This window comes from Manis javanica, chromosome 2 (genome assembly GCF_040802235.1).
Source record: "Manis javanica isolate MJ-LG chromosome 2, MJ_LKY, whole genome shotgun sequence".
In the NCBI taxonomy this organism is placed as follows: domain Eukaryota; kingdom Metazoa; phylum Chordata; class Mammalia; order Pholidota; family Manidae; genus Manis; species Manis javanica.
The window spans coordinates 181,161,122-181,173,869 of record NC_133157.1 but is presented as its reverse complement, the minus strand read 5'-3'; positions in this window follow the sequence as shown (position 1 = coordinate 181,173,869).

Here is a 12,748-nt window from a genome sequence, read left to right as displayed (position 1 = left end):
GGGGAGGATCAGGGAGGGCTTCCTGGAGGAGGTGACCTCTAATCTAAGACCAGAAGATTGAATAGGAGTTACTCAGGCAAGTGAGTGAGAAGGGGATGAAGACAGTGTATGCAGAGAACAGTTTATGCAAAGGTTCTGAAACAAATACATGCCATGAATTATATATATTCATAGATGTATTTTTATGTAATTTATTTTTAAATATTTCAGCCTAGACAAAGAGATGTATGTGTTAGTTTTAATCTATATTCTAGGAGTGATTTGTTCACATCTGAAGTACCCTGACCAGGAATACACATCCCAGAGTGTTTTGTAAGCTTTGATAGACTCTGATTGGAAGTTCACACTCCAGAACTAGCTTCTGTAAGAGCTTCAGTGATCTTTTCCTCTCCCCAGCTTTACTGAGATATTATTGACTTATTATTAAATTTGAGGTGTACAATATGATGACTTGATACATGTATATATTACAAAGTAATTACCACAATAAAATTAGTTAACACCCTCACATAATTACCATGTGTTGTGTGTAGGGGATGATAAAATTTAAAATCTACTCCATTAACAATTTTTAAGTATATAAAACATACTGATAAAATTACAGTGATCGTGCTGTATATTAGGTACCTTGAACTTATTCTTCTTATAGCTGAGCATTTGCACCCTTTGACAAGCATCTCCCAGTTCCCTCACCCCCAGCCGCTGGAAACCACCAGGTATTCTCTATTTCTATGAATTCAGCGTTTTTAGATTCCTCATATAACTGGAACATAAAGTATTTGTTTTTCTCTGTCTAACTTACTTCACTTAGCATAATACCCCAAAGGCCATTATTATATATAACATTACTTTTGTATATATATTTATTATGTGTATAAAATCACACACACACACATATATATATATGTGTGTATCTTACATGTATATATATATATATATATATATATATATATATCTTACATTTTCTTTATTCATCTGTTGATGGACATTTATGCAGTTCCCATGTCTTGGCTATTGTGAATAATGCTGCAGTGAACACAGGGGTACAAATATGTCTTCAAGATGGTGATTTCATTTCCTTTAGCTATATACCCAGAAGGAAGATTGCTGGATTACAAGGTAGTTCTATTTTTAACTTTTTTAGGAATCTCCGTAATGTTCTCCATAGTGGCTGTATAAATTTACATTCCCACCAATAGTCTATAAAGGTTCCCCTTTTCTCCACATCCTTGTCAACACTTTTCTTTTGTCTTTTTAATAACAGTCATTCTAACAGATGTGAGATGATAAGTCATTGCAGTTTGATTTGCATTTCCCTCATCATTAGTGATGTTGAGCATCTTTCATGTACCTGTTGGCCATCTGTATGTCTTCTTTGGAAAAATGTCTATTAAGGTGCTTTGCCCATTCTAAATTGGAATTTTCTTTCTTTCTTTTTTTTTTTTTTTTGCTATTGATCTGTAGGAGTCCCTTATATATTGTGGTATTAACCCTTTATCAGATAGATGGTTTTCAAATATTTTCTCCCATTCCATAGGTTGCCTCTTTATTTTACCAATTTTTTTTTTGTGGTGCAAAAGCTTTTTTATTTGATACAGTTGCACTTGTTTATTTTTGCTTTTTGTTGCTTGTGCTTTTGGTGTCATATCCAAAAAATCTTTAACAAGACCAATGTCAAGAATCTGTTTCCCCTATGTTTTCTTCTATTAGTTATACAGTTTGGGGACTTACATTTAAGTTTTTAATCCATTTTGAGTTAATTTTTGTGAGTGGTATAAGACAGGGGTCCAAATCATCCATCTACATATGGTTATCCAGCTTTCCCAACACCACTTATTGGAGAGACCATCCTTGTCCCATTGAGTGTTCTTAGCTTCCTTGTCAAATATTATTTGACTATACATGCATTGGTTTATTTCTGGGTATGGCTTCAGCAATCTTTACTTTTCAATGGCATTAGAGGGTTTGGTCAGTTGTATAATATCAGGATTTAGATATTATTTTTCACCGGTGAAATGAATGGTGCTAAAGATATGTGGATAGCTAAAAATATAATACAGGTTTTCCATGCTTATGTGAATGGAGTATAAGCATTTTTCAAGCTCAATGGCTTACATGCTTCATAATGGCCCACCAACCCTAAGACTCCACTTGATCTGTGTGCCAGATGAGGCTGTTGCCTGATTCTGACTAGTAGCTCTGAAGAACTCTGCCACAGATAAGAATATTGTATTATGCAAGGCATATATAAGACAGAAAGGAAAGATTTCATCAAACTTAGAAAAAAAATGATTGTGCATTATTTTGGTGTCTGCTCACTAGTAAATGTATGTATAGCAGAATTTGGTCTGGGTCTTGCTTTCAGTGCAACTTACACACACTCCTTAGTTGGGCAGTTGTGGTAGAGGAGGTCTATAATCCTCATCTCCTTTTAACTATGTCAGGCTATAGATACCCTGACCAAAGAAGCTAATAATTATAAGCAGCCAAATTGGCTAGAGTCAGTTTTCCACAGCATGTTTCCTTTGTTTGTTTTTAACAGTGCTAGCCATCCTTCCTCACCAGAGAGGGGGTTATCCAAGGTGGCTCAATTTAACTGAGCAGCAGGAAGAACAGAATCCCATGGAAAGGAGCCCAAGTTCTACCAGGAAGACAATACCAGGTGTGACTAATCTGCAGGGTGAGGCAAGGACAAAAATAAGAAGGCCACTTGGCTACTGGGAGAGCCAAGGGCAAGAAGCAGGGGCGTGAGGCACAGGTGAGGATGCACGAGTCAAGACTGAGGCTGTACTCAGCAGGAGATTGCCAGAGAACACCTTTGTCATGATGTCACATCAGCTTAAAGGAGCCACACGCAGCGGGACACCAGTCAACTCTCCATGGCCAGGCTTATTACCTATTGCTTCTCCACTCACTTTCCCCGAGGCCACTCTGCCTCTGTGTTTCCCATTCAGCTAATGGCATCACCATCCACTTAAGAATCATCCTGGGCATCTCTAATATCATCTCCCCAATTTTAATCAATTGCCGAATCTAAAAATTTCTACCAACTAAATATCTCTTGACTCCATCACCAACTGCCTCGGTTCCAGTGGTCATCATCTCTCTGTGGGATCCTTCTGCAGCCCACGCTACAAGAGGCTCCTCGCTGGTCTTCCTGCTCACAGTGTCCCCCTCTCCATTCCTGCCTCTCTACAGTGCACATTAAAATCCTTTAGAGGCTCTTGCTGTTCTTAGTTGACCAAGCTATAGGGTATGGAACATTAGAACAATTTTATCACAAGTGATAGAAACTTAAGTAGGAAGTTTTGGGTGAAAAGGGGAAATTTATTGGCTACATAGCTGAATTGTAGAAGATACAAAGGTTATAATTCAGGAGTTTGAAGTAGACGCTCAAATGCCATTGGAATTCTTTCTCCTTTCTATGTTGTTGACATTATCTTTCGCTCTTCATCACAAGCCCAGACCATGACCTATGGCCACGTAGAACTCACATCCACCTACCTGCACTACTAGAGTGGGAAAGGCCCCTCCTTTCCTCAATTCCAGTTTGAAAATTCCAGGGAAGACCTTCTCTTGGACTAGCTGGGATAACAGGCCCATCCCTAGTCTCATTAAAGGGTCTAATGACTGCAGTGGGGAAGGGAAATCATGATTAGTGTATATGTCTCTGGTCAGGGGCCAAGAGCATGATGCCCCATCAATATTGATGAAAATGGATGCTCTTAAAATAATCTACTGACATTTTGGCCATTAAAACAGTCCAGATAACTCCTTCCTTGGCCAGCTAACCCCTGCCACTATGATACAGAGGTCAAGACCTCAGGCACTGGAGTTAGAGAGAGTAGGTTCACATCACAGCTGCCCGTTACATTTGTTGTGTGGTCTTGAGAACATACATAACCCCAGTGAATCTCTTTCCCCATCTGAAAAACAGGAGAGAAGGGTAATGATAGCTATGTGAAAATTTAAGGAGATGGGCATCAAAGCACTTAGAACCGGGCCTGGCTCATGGTGTGGGCTCAGTCGGCTCTTCCTGCTCCCAGTAGCCCTGGCATGAGTGGGCAGCCTTCAGAAGGCAGCAGGGCCTCAGGCTACTGCCTGCTGCCAACAGAATGAGATCAGGGTTAATCAGAGGAACAGTCTGACCTGATTCGCAGCACTCCAGTGAAGTGACCCATCTGACACCCAGAGAAGACGGTGCCAGGAAGATGAGTTGCTTGGCACATGATGGTCTCCAAAAGCAGGGACGCTGTGTCCCTTCCCGGGGGGGATGACATCTGGGAAGAGGTACTTCTCCAGCTCCATGGTGATAATGCTGCCAGCCTTGTGGGTCACAGCCTGGTATCATCTCTTTATTAAATAACAATTAAGAGGCCCCTGTAAAGGGAATCTGGATGTAATTACCTGATTCATTAAGCTATCCAGTCAAAGCAGGGAGGCTGTTTTCTCCAGTGACTGCACTCTTAAGCACTTTTCATGTTTCTGGAAGCAGCAAGGCAGCCTCACTTTCATGGGGGGCTCAGACTCCAAATCATGTGCTGAAACATACACAATGCTCAAGAAGGCTCTGGCCAACCCTCCAATTCAAAGGGCGAGTCCTCCCCTTTCCTGTACCACAAGATTGGTCTTGGAACAAAACACTCCAAGAAAGGGCTGAGGGACCAGCAGGGCAAGGAGTCAACTCATTAGCAACCTCTACTGAGATGTTGAAATGAAGCAAGTAAACAGCATATTAATTTAAATGAGACTCTTCATCAGTGAGGGGAGGTGTTCAGGTAGGAAGCAAATGTAATCATTGTGTGACAGAGCATAATTTAACCATTAATGGAGAAAATAACAGGATAATCTTGAGGGAGTCCCAGGAAATGAAGAAATTTGTCTTTATTAAGGAGAACCCAAGAGAAAAAGTTATTGGAATGCAGACAATTCAGCAGCAAGGTCCTGGAAGCAAGTCCTTATTAGATGCATGAGTTGGGATAATCTTTCTGCCCCATGTGTGTTCTATCTTGATTTGCCCAGACCCACTGCCTCTTTTAATGGAAATACAGAGAAAAAAAGAAGGGGGTTGGCAAGCAAGCACAGGTTGTTTTTGGCTTCTCAGAAGGGCTGGCCAGTGCCTCTGCCAAGCTCCTCGGAAACATCAGGGAGGACAAGCTTCACAGGCTCCCTGGTGGGCCTGCCAGTTTCCTGCTGCCCGAAGGCCTGCCAGAGCTGTGCAGACTCCCAGTTGGCCAGAAAAGGGGTCTTGGGGGAAAGTCCTGTAAAGTCGCCCATAGCACAGTGATTAAGGCAGGACTCTGGAGCCAGAATACCTGGGTTGGGCTTTCCTCTTAGGGACACAATGCTGTGTGCCCTTAGGCAAGCTACTTAAGCTCTCTGAGCTTCATGTGTGACAGGGACAATAATCGTACCTATCTCATAGGACTGTGTGAGGATTAAAGGAGTCATTTCATGTGAAGGATTCACAACAGTGCCTGCCACTTAAGTCTGCTCAGCAGGTGTTAGCTATGACCTAGAGCTTCACTCTCCAATATGTGGTTAGTAACCACTAACCAAACGTGGCTACTGAGCACTAGAAATGTAGCCATCTGGGTTGATAAGAGATATAGGTATAAAATACACACTGTTTTCAAAGACTTTGTACAAGAAAAAAAATATGAAACAGCTCATCGATGGTAATTATATTGATCATATGTTGAAATGATAGCATTTTAGATATACTGGGTTAAATAAATACATAGTATTAAATTACTTTCACTTGCTCTCTCTAATTTTTTGATTTTGGCAAAAAACACATAACAAATTTATCATCTTAAGTGTTTTTAAGTTTCAGCAGTGTTAATTGTCTTCACATTTGATACAGATCTTTAGAACTTTTTCATCTCGCAAATCTGCAACTCTCTATCCATTGAATAACAATTCCTCTTTTCCGCCTCCCCCAACCCTGTCAACCACCATTCTGTTTTCTATTTCTAAGAACTTGATTCCTTCAGAGACCTCATGTAAGTGGAATTATACACTCTTGTCTCTTTGTGAGTGGCTTATGTCACTTAGCATGATGTCCTCAAAGTTCATCCATTTGAGGCATGTAACAGGATTTCCTTACTTAAGGCTGCATAATATTCCAGCCCTTTTAAACTTAATATATTATTTGTGGCTTCTATTATATCTCTCCAGGATGGAGCTAGTCTAAAACCAGTAGTTCTCAACTCCATTAGTTCCACCCTTCCTATAACAATTAATTTTTAATACCCCTTCACTCTCCTGAAATGAAAATTATAGATAATATAACTCATCAACCCTTCCTATAAAAATTAATTTGTAACACCTCCCCTTTACTCTCCTGAAATGAAAGTTATAGATAATATAACTCATCAACAGGAATAATTTTTGTAAAAAATATCAATATAATGGCCCAACTATAATGTGAAGGATAAATGAAAGGAAAGGAATCGATAGGAAAAAATGTATTTCAACTTATGATTAGACATGAATACTTGAAGACAAGTAATTGGATGCTAATCATCACTAATGGGGTAGCAATGCAGAGGAATAACTCCAATTTTAGGAATGATATTGCCATCAGAGGTGAGATTTTCTTAAATGGAACAACTCAGTCAACTTTCAACAAAATAAAGTACAATTTTTAATTTATATTGTTACATTCTTGTGAAACCAAGTATAAATCTAAATGGAGCAGCAAAATATATAGGTATATATGGAAACTGTAGTTACAAGCTAGGCACAGAGACTTAGAAATAGATTTTTCACCTATATGAATGTCCAGTGGGATACTTAGAAATCAAGAAGATCCCAGAGTAATTTTTCATTGTGCAAAACTGGACATCTTGCATCCCTGTACACTCTGTGTGCCTGTTGAAGACCAGTGACCTCCTGAAGTCACTAATACAACCAAAAGAGTCCCCTCAATGTTCCAACACCCTGCCTCAGGGCCCACAGAGCCTCACTGTGAAGCAGCGATATTGTATTGTGAGAAACACAGAACAGTGGTCCCAGAGGGTCAGCTCTCAGCGGGCTGCTCCGCTTCCCTGCTTGGTGATCCCATCCATGCCTATAATACCTCAGCATGAGGCTAGTCCCCTGTCCAGCACAGACCGGAAGCCTGGACCACAGTTCTTCCAGAACCTCAGACACAACAGACTCAGCATCTTTCCTTTCAAACCAATGCCCTCCCTTGACATCTAGGTTTCAATGTCACTGATATTTTCCCAGGACGGGAAACTTCTCTTCCTCTCCCTCCAATCCCGCTCCCAGCCTTCGCATGTGACAGAGTCACTAAAACCTATTTTTTCTTTGCCCTTGGTCCTGCTGTATGTCCTGCTTCCTCATCTATTAAATGGGATCACAACACCTGCCTTGTAGTCTTGTAGAGAATAAGTAAGAATTGTGTTTCTAAGACATAAGGCACTAGCCTGGAACAGAGAAAAATAAGCAAATACTGATTCTCTAGACCTTATTTTCTCTTCTTCAGCCTTCCTTCTTTTCTCTGCACACCAAGCGAGTATTTGCCCATATCTGACATCATTCCAGCCAGGCAGCTGTCCCAGAACAAACCGTAAGGGAAGCTAAAGCATCATTAGAAATGGAACAAGATGAAGAAATCTGTATTTCTGAGAACACAGGGGGAGCATTTTCAATGACTGTGAGATCCCCCAGGGGCACGAGAAGTTACACCTGCTGGTCACTGAGCAGGCCAGGGAGCTGGAAGCATGGCTTTGGGTTTGCTGGGTGAAGTGGGCGAATTTGAGTGGAGAGACAGATAGATGTCTTGAGCCCTGCCACCTTGCTCCTGCACACTCTCTACACTCAGTCCTCCATCTCTCTTCCAAACAAACAAAAAGCACATATTTTCAACACATCAATTAGGAGTATACAACTGGTGCTAGCCCATGGTGCCTGTATAGGTACTGCCACATCAGTACTCAGGGCCCACCTGCCCTGGGAAGCTTGTCCTGCTCTGCCTGTCCTTGACCATCCTTCCATTCTTGGAAGTCCTGGAAGGTGGGAATACTCACCACGCACATGCCTGCTAAGCTTCATACTTGGATTGCTTGGACTCCAGTGAAATGATGAGCCTCTCAGGGGCCAGACCAGTGTGCTTTTACTTTTTCGTGCATCCCCAGGATATAGCTATGATAAGAGATGCACAATAAAATATGAAAAATGTGACGTGAACGAAGCACATAGGTAAATTGTTAGCAAATTAAGGAAGAAATTCCAGAGTATGGGGGATAAGAGATGTTAGGAGCCCACTCTCTGAGATGGTTTGGGCAAGGCCTCAGCCACAGGCATGGAGCTGCCCAGCGCCTCCAGCTCCATGGCACCTCTTTCACCAGGGAGCTTTGCTCTCTCCAGCACACATACTGGGAATTGCAGAAGGATACATCTTCCCCTGGACAGGTTTCGCCACAAATTACCAGATAGAGATCAAAATTAAGTGTGGTCTCTTCTAACTGAAACATTGAAGACCACCTCCAATGCCTGGAAATGGGTTTTATTTAATGGTGCCTGCTGGCAGCTGAGGAGGAAATTGTTTTGGCACAAAAATCCAAGCAACCATTTGGAGACTCCTCCTAAAAAAATTTAAAAGGGAAAGAGCTCATTCCTAAAGTCATTTCTCCTGACTATAGAACCTACTTAGAACAAAGCTTAACCTCTCTGGGGTTCAAGTTCATTTATTCTTTGCATATACAACTTCAGCAGCTTTTTTATTTCTAAGAACAAAGGATTGTTAAAAAGAAAATGTCTCTAAAGTATCTTTGGACATCAAATAGTTCTTTAGAGGAAATGCTTTGATGAGTTAAGTGTAAATGAGCAAGAAACATATGGATTAGATTTCTCATATAATACACATAGATTTAAGAATTAAGAGGGAAATCTTTTTGGAAAATATGGTTTAGATTTGGATTCTGCCTGCTCCATGAACACTGATTAAATTGGAGAATATGGCTTTTCACTGTGTCTTTTGCCTTGAGCATTAGCAATCATTGTAAAAAGTAAAAAGTAGTGTTGGATAATAAAGGCCATGAAGGATTTTTAAATAGGGAATTCACAGATTACTAATGTTTAGGAAACAGTTTTTGTAACAGATTATTTTCCCATTGGACTGGTTTCAAAACACATTTCAGAAACATCTTTCTATTAGCCAACTCAGGTCACTAACTGGCAGGAACTACTGAGCCCTGTATTTTGGTGAACTGGAAACACTGTCTTCAGTGGTTGGTAATCCACTTCAAGGAGGTGTCTTCCTACCCACAGGCAGACAGTTTACTGGTTGTGGACTTGATGTGACATTATGCATACACAAGTTGAATCCAGCTGGGAATGTTTTCTTTCAGTCAGCACATGCTTTCATACAGTGTCCACAAAGGATTAAATGGGATTAGGGATATGAAATCAGTTGACACTGTATGTGGTACATGGAAGATGTTCATTATATGTTGGTTCTGTCTGAAAATTCTGAAAATAGATTCCTGTTACCTCTGAGAATCAGAATCGCTCACCCCATTCAGCCCCTACTCAGGGGGCCTTGCTGTGAGATCCGGGCACCCCTGTTTCCTTGGGACTGACCACATTGGGCAAGCAAGTCTCCATCCAGGGATCTGAAACTGGGTTACAGAGATTTCTCTTGCAGAGCACTGAGGCCAGATGGGACGCAGAGCAAGCCCTAGGCAGCCACTCTCCTCCTTGTGCACAGACAGAGCCCAGCCAAGAGAGGAAGGGGACAGCAGCAGAAACACTTCAGATACGCCAGGCTGTTCCCCCTCCTCCAGGCCAGCAGGTCCTATCAGTTCTGCTTCTCACATATTAGCCTTTTTTTTAAATAGTTTTCTTGAGATATAATTCATATACCATACAATTCACTTACTGATAGTGTAGAACCAGTGGATTTCAGGACATTCAGATATGTGCAATCATCATAGTCAATTTTAGATTTTCATCACCTGGAAAGAACCCCTCTTCCCTTTAGCTGTCATCTTTCCTCCTATAGCTCCTCCTCCTAACTATAAGCAACTATTAACCTACTTTTTGCCTTTATAGATTTTTGTATTCTAGACTTTTGTATGAATGGGAATATATATGGCCTTTTGTGACTGGCTTCTTCAATTAGCATAATGCTTTTACTTCATTCCTATTTATGGCTGAATAATATTCAGCTGTATGGATATACCACATTGTTTATCCATTCATCAGTTGAGGGGCATTTGGGTAGTTTTCACCTTTTGGCTATTATGAATAATGCTACAGTGAACACTTAGGTACCCCAAGTATGTCTTCACTCTGGCCCCTTCTCTCCACCAACCTGGCCCGCCCTGGCCTAAGCCACTGTGTAAGAATCCCACCTTTCTCTCTCTCCAATCCACTCTCCATCTGACCTCCAGAAAGACCTTCTAACATAGATCACATCATGTTATTCCCTTGTTTGAAACCATTCAATGGATTTCTATTACACTAGAAAAGAAATCCATTCAATTGTCAACAAGACCCTGTGTGAATCGGTGCTTGCCATTACACTCTTTTCCTTTCCATCTGCTACGCCACCCCTCACCGCCCTCCAGGCTATGGCCTTCTCTCACTTCCTTAACACACAGTTCCCTCTGCCTTGTCTTTCAGGTGGTTGTCACCTTCTTATCCTTCAAGTTGAAGCTTCAGTGTTGCTTCCTAGAGCAGCAATCAGTGATCATCTAGGGCAAAGTTGGAGCTCACCTATACCCCTATGTCCATTATATCCTTTCTCACAGCATTTGCTTTTACTTCATACAATTGACAGGTTTGGAATTTCTTGTTTATTCAACTTGCTTATTACTCATTTTCCCCAGTGTAAAGTCTGTTTTATTTACAGCTCTGTTCTCAAAGCCTAGAACAGTAGTATCTGCTGATGACACAGAATGAATGTGGGTTCTGTCGGGATGAAGAGAGGAATTTTGGTTTTTACTCCAGTCTCTGGATTGTCTTTCTTGAGGCCCCACCTTGGTTACAATGAGACATCCCTATGTTCTTATAATATCTCCTCTTCTTTTGAGCTAGTTTGAGTGGGTACTGTTTCTTACAACTCAATAATTCTTGGTTAATGACATTTTCTGTCAACTGTTCACTGGTTCCTTTCCAAATTGCCACTGTTGGTCACAAATTATTTTTGACTTGCTACTTTGTCTCTACATATTTTTTCCCTAAACCTCCTCCTCTGGCTTTCCAAACTCTTTAACTTCTGTATTCTTTTAAAAGAATTTCCATATTTGCACACCCATGTTCATGCCAGCATTATTCACAATAGCCAAGACGTAGAAGCAGCCCAAGTGTCCACTGATGGATGAATGGCTAAATAACACACACACACACACACACACACACACACTGGAATATCATTCATCCTTAAAAAGGAAGGAAATCCTGTCATATGCTGCAACATGGATGAATCTTGAATACATTATGCTAACTGAAATAACCAGTCACAAAAAAGACAAATACTGTGTGATTTCATTTATATGAGGTATCTAAAGTAGTTAAATTCCTAGAGACAGAAAATAAAACAGCAGTTGCCAGGAGCTGCAGAAAAGGGGAAATGGGGAATTGTTCAATGAGAGCTTTTGTTTTGCAAGGTGAAAAAATTTTGGAGATCAGTTTCACAATAATGCAAATATGCTTCAGACTATAAAACTGTATACTAACCAATGGTCAACATAGTAAATTTTAGACTATATGTTTTCTTGTTTCTTTTTCCATTTCTTCCCCCTTCCGTCCATCCGTCCCTCCCTCCCTCCTTCCCTTCCTTCTTTCCTTTCCCTCCCTCCCTCCCTCCCTCCCTCCCTCCCTCCCTCCCTCCTTTCCTTCCTTCCTTCCTTCCTTCCTTCCTTCCTTCCTTCCTTCCTTCCTTCCTTCCTTCCTTCCTTCCTTCTTTCCTTCCTTCCTTCCTTCCTTCCTTCCTTCCTTCCTTCCTTCCTTCCTTCCTTCCTTCCTTCCTTCCTTCCTTCCTTCCTTCCTTCCTTCCTTCCTTCCTTCCTTCCTTCCTTCCTTCCCCCTCCATCCCTCCCTCCTTCCCTCTCTTCCTGGTCAAGTATCTCTAAGTCTAGGCCATGGCCCATACTGGGCTGGGCACTAATCAAGATGCAGACTGTGGAGATGCTCATAGGGTTCCCCAGGGCAGCCCATGTAAACTCCCTTTTCTGCAGAACACAACAACAAGAGGCAGGGCCATTCCCAAGTAGGCACAGCTGGCGGTGTCCTTGTTTGGTCCCCAACTTGGACTGATTGTACACTAGGTGTTCCCCATGAGGATGTTCCAGAGCAGCTCTGGCCTTGTCATAGATTATCTGGCCATGGTTAAATTGTCCCCTCTTCAATGTCTCCATTTTTGCTTATTTCTAGTTGATTCTGCTTTGTCTCATCATGAATGCTGCAGGAACTTAGGTAATAGGCTTAAGTGAGCTTTGGAGCATGATAACTAAGACCACTGTTTAGGAGAATGTATTTTTAAATAAGTAGGTACAGGAAGAACCAATTCTTCCCTAAACCTCTTACTGTGTAGTCAAAAGACCCCTACATAAGTATTAAGTGAATTTAATTTCACTCTGAGAGCAGCCACAAAAATAATAGCTGACATCCATTGTATATTTACTAGCTTTCTAAGGACTTAAAATATCCTATGCATTTTATCTCATAAAGTTATTACTACTATCTCCATTTTACACATGAGGAAATGGAGACCCAGAGAGTAACTTGCCCA